This window comes from Notothenia rossii (assembly GCF_949606895.1).
Source record: "Notothenia rossii genome assembly, chromosome: 1".
In the NCBI taxonomy this organism is placed as follows: domain Eukaryota; kingdom Metazoa; phylum Chordata; class Actinopteri; order Perciformes; family Nototheniidae; genus Notothenia; species Notothenia rossii.
Window position 1 is genome coordinate 141,828 of NC_136912.1, and position 7,653 is coordinate 149,480.

Here is a 7,653-nt window from a genome sequence, read left to right on the forward strand (position 1 = left end):
TGAATTCTTTCAAACCAATATGATCTTCTTAAACTTGTATGGTAGTCAGGAGCATCACTTTCTAATGTTTGATATATTTAGAGGGAGGGGATCTAAAGGAATGCTTCATCATTCAGATTAGATTCATTTCTACCATTTTCTTAAACTCATGGTAGTTTCAGTAATCCCATGGTAATTGAGGACACAAGTTATCTAAATCAGGGGTTCCCAAAGTAGGGGTTGCGAAAAGATTACAAAATAAAAATGGAAAATAAAAATAAATTAAAAATAAATAAAAAGATGGATTAAGTTTTTTTATATATTTTTTTTAAATTATTATTAATAATAACGTTTGCGTGGACATTTTCAGGGCGGACTAGCCATCTGTATAATTTCCCCGAAACGAGGCTCCCCCTTTGACAATCCACTAGCGCAGTGTTTCTCAAACTTCTTTTTCCCCCCGACAGGGGGTCGCCAGTCTCTGGCACTGTTATTTTGGGGGTCGCGGGCTGAAAAGTTTGGGAACCCCTGATCTAAATGACTAATGTCATCTTTATGGCTTTCAGAGAGGACAGGAGACCGACAGGTGACTATCAAAGGACTAGCAGCAGCAGCAGCATGATGATGATGATGATGATGATGATGATGATGATGATGATGATGATGATGATGATGATGATGATGATGATGATGATGATGAGGATGTTAAATGTGTTTTAGGAACATTCATTGCAAATACATGGAATTCAATAAACATTGAATAGCATATCATGCAGTTTGTCTGAGCCTTTTCCTCCGTGTTGTCCTGGTTTGCTGTGCTGCCTCCTAGTCTCCACCATGGTTTGCTGTGCTGCCTCCTAGTCTCCACCCTGGTTTGCTGTGCTGCCTCCTAGTCTCCACCCTGGTTTGCTGTGCTGCCTCCTAGTCTCCACCATGGTTTGCTGTGCTGCCTCCTAGTCTCCACCATGGTTTGCTCTGCTGCCTCCTAGTCTCCACCATGGTTTGCTGTGCTGCCTCCTAGTCTCCACCATGGTTTGCTGTGCTGCCTCCTAGTCTCCACCATGGTTTGCTGTGCTGCCTCCTAGTCTCCACCATGGTTTGCTCTGCTGCCTCCTAGTCTCCACCATGGTTTGCTGTGCTGCCTCCTAGTCTCCACCATGGTTTGCTCTGCTGCCTCCTAGTCTCCACCATGGTTTGCTGTGCTGCCTCCTAGTCTCCACCATGGTTTGCTGTGCTGCCTCCTAGTGGCCACCATGGTTTGCTGTGCTGCCTCCTAGTGGCCACCATGGTTTGCTGTGCTGCCTCCTAGTGGCCACCATGGTTTGCTGTGCAGCCTCCTAGTCTCCACCATGGTTTGCTGTGCTGCCTCCTAGTCTCCACCATGGTTTGCTGTGCTGCCTCCTAGTCTCCACCATGGTTTGCTGTGCTGCCTCCTAGTGGCCACCATGGTTTGCTGTGCTGCCTCCTAGTCTCCACCATGGTTTGCTGTGCTGCCTCCTAGTGGCCACCATGGTTTGCTGTGCTGCCTCCTAGTCTCCACCATGGTTTGCTGTGCTGCCTCCTAGTCTCCACCATGGTTTGCTGTGCTGCCTCCTAGTCTCCACCATGGTTTGCTGTGCTGCCTCCTAGTCTCCACCATGGTTTGCTCTGCTGCCTCCTAGTCTCCACCATGGTTTGCTGTGCTGCCTCCTAGTCTCCACCATGGTTTGCTGTGCTGCCTCCTAGTCTCCACCATGGTTTGCTCTGCTGCCTCCTAGTCTCCACCATGGTTTGCTGTGCTGCCTCCTAGTCTCCACCATGGTTTGCTGTGCTGCCTCCTAGTCTCCACCATGGTTTGCTGTGCTGCCTCCTAGTCTCCACCATGGTTTGCTCTGCTGCCTCCTAGTCTCCACCATGGTTTGCTGTGCTGCCTCCTAGTCTCCACCATGGTTTGCTGTGCTGCCTCCTAGTGGCCACCATGGTTTGCTGTGCTGCCTCCTAGTGGCCACCATGGTTTGCTGTGCTGCCTCCTAGTGGCCACCATGGTTTGCTGTGCAGCCTCCTAGTCTCCACCATGGTTTGCTGTGCTGCCTCCTAGTCTCCACCATGGTTTGCTGTGCTGCCTCCTAGTCTCCACCATGGTTTGCTGTGCTGCCTCCTAGTGGCCACCATGGTTTGCTGTGCTGCCTCCTAGTCTCCACCCTGGTTGCTGTGCTGCCTCCTAGTCTCCACCATGGTTTGCTGTGCTGCCTCCTAGTGGCCACCATGGTTTGCTGTGCTGCCTCCTAGTCTCCACCATGGTTTGCTGTGCTGCCTCCTAGTCTCCACCATGGTTTGCTGTGCTGCCTCCTAGTCTCCACCATGGTTTGCTGTGCTGCCTCCTAGTCTCCACCATGGTTTGCTGTGCTGCCTCCTAGTGGCCACCATGGTTTGCTGTGCTGCCTCCTAGTCTCCACCATGGTTTGCTGTGCTGCCTCCTAGTCTCCACCATGGTTTGCTGTGCTGCCTCCTAGTCTCCACCATGGTTTGCTGTGCTGCCTGGGGATGCTCAAATCGCTCTGAGAAAGGAGTATGAATCTACGGCTTCCCCACTGACACAGAGCGGAGAAAACAATGACTGGCTCAAGTCAGCAGGAGCAGTTTCATGACCAACAGCAAAAACATATGTGAGGTTATTATATACAAACACTGCATTTGTACTTTTTCACAAAACGAAAACCACACCATTGGGAAAGCTTCATGTTTTGTTTAATACAAAAAAACAGGGAAAGGCTTGAAAAACACTGAGAGTTGAGACTCAGGGTGCAGGGTGAGGGTCTCAGTGCAGGTATTCAGGCTCCATTGAATCCCCCTGTGGTTCTTGTGCTGAAAGAGGGAGTAACAGACAGGAGACAGGGTTACACCTATATAGCACACCTATTGGATGGGACATTGCCTTGGGGAGATAAGGTGTGCTCTTTGTTCCCAACTGAAGTTATGGAACTTTATTATTTGTGAGTTTAACAAAGTATGAGAAATGGCATCAGGAACAGATGTGAAATGAATTTATATAAAGTATGTAATGAGTATAACATGACCAGTAAGTATAAAGTGTTTCCTGATACTGTGTAGTGCAGGTCAGTGGTGGTCTAATGGATAATGAGGTGGGCTGAAGATCGGTAGGTTGTGAGTTCAAATCCCGGCTGGAACATCACCACTAGTGTGCCCTTGAGCAAGGCACTTAGCCCTTAGTGTCTCCAGGGAGGATGTCCCTGTCATTGTAAGTCACTTTGGATAAAAGCGTCAGCTAAATGTAATGTGTATTCAACCACTATGGTATAGTGTATGGTACTATGGTATAGTGTATGGTGTATGGTACTATGGTATAGTGTATGGCACTATGGTATAGTGTATGGCACTATGGTATAGTGTATGGCACTATGGTATAGTGTATGGTGTATGGTACTATGGTATAGTGTATGGCACTATGGTATAGTGTATGGCACTATGGTATAGTGTATGGCACTATGGTATAGTGTATGGTACTATGGTATAGTGTATGGTACTATGGTATAGTGTATGGTACTATGGTATAGTGTATGGTACTATGGTATAGTGTATGGTATAGTGTATGGTACTATGGTATAGTGTATGGTACTATGGTATAGTGTATGGTACTATGGTATAGTGTATGGTACTATGGTATAGTGTATGGTACTATGGTATAGTGTATGGTACTATGGAATAGTGTATGGTACTATGGTATAGTGTATGGTACTATGGTATAGTGTATGGCACTATGGTATGGTGTATGGCACTATGGTATAGTGTATGGTACTATGGTATAGTGTATGGTACTATGGTATAGTGTATGGTACTATGGTATAGTGTATGGTATAGTGTATGGTACTATGGTATAGTGTATGGTACTATGGTATAGTGTATGGTACTATGGTATAGTGTATGGTACTATGGTATAGTGTATGGTACTATGGTATAGTGTATGGTACTATGGAATAGTGTATGGTACTATGGTATAGTGTATGGTACTATGGTATAGTGTATGGCACTATGGTATGGTACTATGGTATAGTGTATGGTACTATGGTATGGTACTATGGTATAGTGTATGGTACTATGGTATAGTGTATGGTACTATGGTATGGTACTATGGTATAGTGTATGGTACTATGGTATGGCACTATGGTATAGTGTATGGTACTATGGTATAGTGTATGGTACTATGGTATAGTGTATGGTACTATGGTATAGTGTATGGCACTATGGTATAGTGTATGGTACTATGGTATGGTACTATGGTATAGTGTATGGTACTATGGTATAGTGTATGGCACTATGGTATAGTGTATGGTACTATGGTATAGTGTATGGCACTATGGTATGGTACTATGGTATAGTGTATGGTACTATGGTATAGTGTATGGCACTATGGTATAGTGTATGGTACTATGGTATAGTGTATGGTATAGTGTATGGTACTATGGTATAGTGTATGGCACTATGGTATAGTGTATGGTACTATGGTATAGTGTATGGTATAGTGTATGGTACTATGGTATAGTGTATGGCACTATGGTATAGTGTATGGTACTATGGTATAGTGTATGGTACTATGGTATCCTAGTTTAATCTGTTATCTGTAAACGTTCCCTAAATCTACTAATTTAGGGATAATCCACTCACATCCTTTAATACACATGTTCATTTGAATCAGATGTTCTGATAATATCTGCAATATAAATCTTTAAGCTTCTTCTTACCTTTAAAAGTCCGTCACGAACGGTCTATTATGCTGCAACTCTACAGCTCTGCTAGCCTTGGCGCTAACTTCCGGGGAACGATTGAGAGGCTCCACGATCCACCATTGCTGTAAACAAGTGGTCCATTGGAGTGAACGGAGATGACGTAACTCTCAGTCTATATGGCGCTGCACCTGCCCATTGCCTGAACAAGTTAGATAATGCCTATCACAGAGCTCTGAGATTTGTTACTATCTGTAAAGCACTCACTCATCACTGTACCCTGTATGCCAGGGCAGGTCTGCCATCACTAACTGTAAAGAGGCTCAGTCACTGGTCCATGTTCATCTATAAAGCTTTGTTGGGTAAACTCCAGTATTATATCTGCTCTCTGATCACACAGAGAGTTGCAAGCAGCTATTGTCTGAGATCTCATGATGTAGTATTGTTCGATGTGCCAAGAGCAAGGACTGTCTTAGGTGAGACAGCTTCTATGTGCGCAGCTCCACTTGCTTGGAACAATCTTCAGCAAGAATTGAAACTGAGCAGTCTCATTCCTCTGCATGTTTTTAAAGCTAGGCTAAATGAAATGCTCGTTGATACTATGGGCACTTGTAAATGTCTATAGCTATCTAAATGTATCCTGTAAATATAATGTATGATGTCCTTTATTGTTTTATGTTTCATGTGGAACCTATATGCTGCAGGTCTCCCTTGAAAAAGAGATCTATGATCTCAATGGGACCAACCTCGTTAAATAACGGTTTGAAATTAAATGAAACCAATGAGCTAACCGAGGCTAACCAATGAGCTAACCCAGGCTAACCAATGAGCTAACCCAGGCTAACCAATGAGCTAACTGAGGCTAACCAATGAGCTAACCCAGGCTAACCAATGAGCTAACCGAGGCTAACCAATGAGCTAACCCAGGCTAACCAATGAGCTAACCCAGGCTAACCAATGAGCTAACCGAGGCTAACCAATGAGCTAACCCAGGCTAACCAATGAGCTAACCCAGGCTAACCAATGAGCTAACTGAGGCTAACCAATGAGCTAACCCAGGCTAACCAATGAGCTAACCCAGGCTAACCAATGAGCTAACCGAGGCTAACCAATGAGCTAATCCAGGCTAACCAATGAGCTAACTGAGGCTAACCAATGAGCTAACCGAGGCTAACCAATGAGCTAACCGAGGCTAACCAATGAGCTAACCGAGGCTAACCAATGAGCTAACCCAGGCTAACCAATGAGCTAACCGAGGCTAACCAATGAGCTAACCCAGGCTAACCAATGAGCTAACTGAGGCTAACCAATGAGCTAACTGAGGCTAACCAATGAGCTAACCCAGGCTAACCAATGAACTAACCGAGGCTAACCAATGAGCTAACCCAAGCTAACCAATGAGCTAACCGAGGCTAACCAATGAGCTAACCGAGGCTAACCAATGAGCTAACCCAGGCTAACCAATGAGCTAACTGAGGCTAACCAATGAGCTAACTGAGGCTAACCAATGAGCTAACCCAGGCTAACCAATGAGCTAACCCAGGCTAACCAATGAGCTAACCCAGGCTAACCAATGAGCTAACCAAGGCTAACCAATGAGCTAACCGAGGCTAACCAATGAGCTAACCGAGGCTAACCAATGAGCTAACCCAAGCTAACCAATGAGCTAACCGAGGCTAACCAATGAGCTAACCGAGGCTAACCAATGAGCTAACCCAGGCTAACCAATGAGCTAACTGAGGCTAACCAATGAGCTAACTGAGGCTAACCAATGAGCTAACCCAGGCTAACCAATGAGCTAACCCAGGCTAACCAATGAGCTAACCCAGGCTAACCAATGAGCTAACCGAGGCTAACCAATGAGCTAACCGAGGCTAACCAATGAGCTAACCCAGGCTAACCAATGAGCTAACCCAGGCTAACCAATGAGCTAACTGAGGCTAACCAATGAGCTAACCGAGGCTAACCAATGAGCTAACCCAGGCTAACCAATGAGCTAACCCAGGCTAACCAATGAGCTAACCGAGGCTAACCAATGAGCTAACCGAGGCTAACCAATGAGCTAACCCAGGCTAACCAATGAGCTAACCGAGGCTAACCAATGAGCTAACCCAGGCTAACCAATGAGCTAACCCAGGCTAACCAATGAGCTAACTGAGGCTAACCAATGAGCTAACCCAGGCTAACCAATGAGCTAACCCAGGCTAACCAATGAGCTAACCCAGGCTAACCAATGAGCTAACCCAGGCTAACCAATGAGCTAACCCAGGCTAACCAATGAGCTAACCCAGGCTAACCAATGAGCTAACCGAGGCTAACCAATGAGCTAACTGAGGCTAACCAATGAGCTAACCCAGGCTAACCAATGAGCTAACCCAGGCTAACCAATGAGCTAACCGAGGCTAACCAATGAGCTAACCCAGGCTAACCAATGAGCTAACCCAGGCTAACCAATGAGCTAACCCAGGCTAACCAATGAGCTAACCCAGGCTAACCAATGAGCTAACCCAGGCTAACCAATGAGCTAACCGAGGCTAACCAATGAGCTAACCGAGGCTAACCAATGAGCTAACCCAGGCTAACCAATGAGCTAACCCAGGCTAACCAATGAGCTAACCCAGGCTAACCAATGAGCTAACCGAGGCTAACCAATGAGCTAACCCAGGCTAACCAATGAGCTAACCCAGGCTAACCAATGAGCTAACCCAGGCTAACCAATGAGCTAACCCAGGCTAACCAATGAGCTAACTGAGGCTAACCAATGAGCTAACTGAGGCTAACCAATGAGCTAACCCAGGCTAACCAATGAGCTAACCCAGGCTAACCAATGAGCTAACCGAGGCTAACCAATGAGCTAACCCAGGCTAACCAATGAGCTAACCGAGGCTAACCAATGAGCTAACCCAGGCTAACCAATGAGCTAACCCAGGCTAACCAATGAGCTAACTGAGGC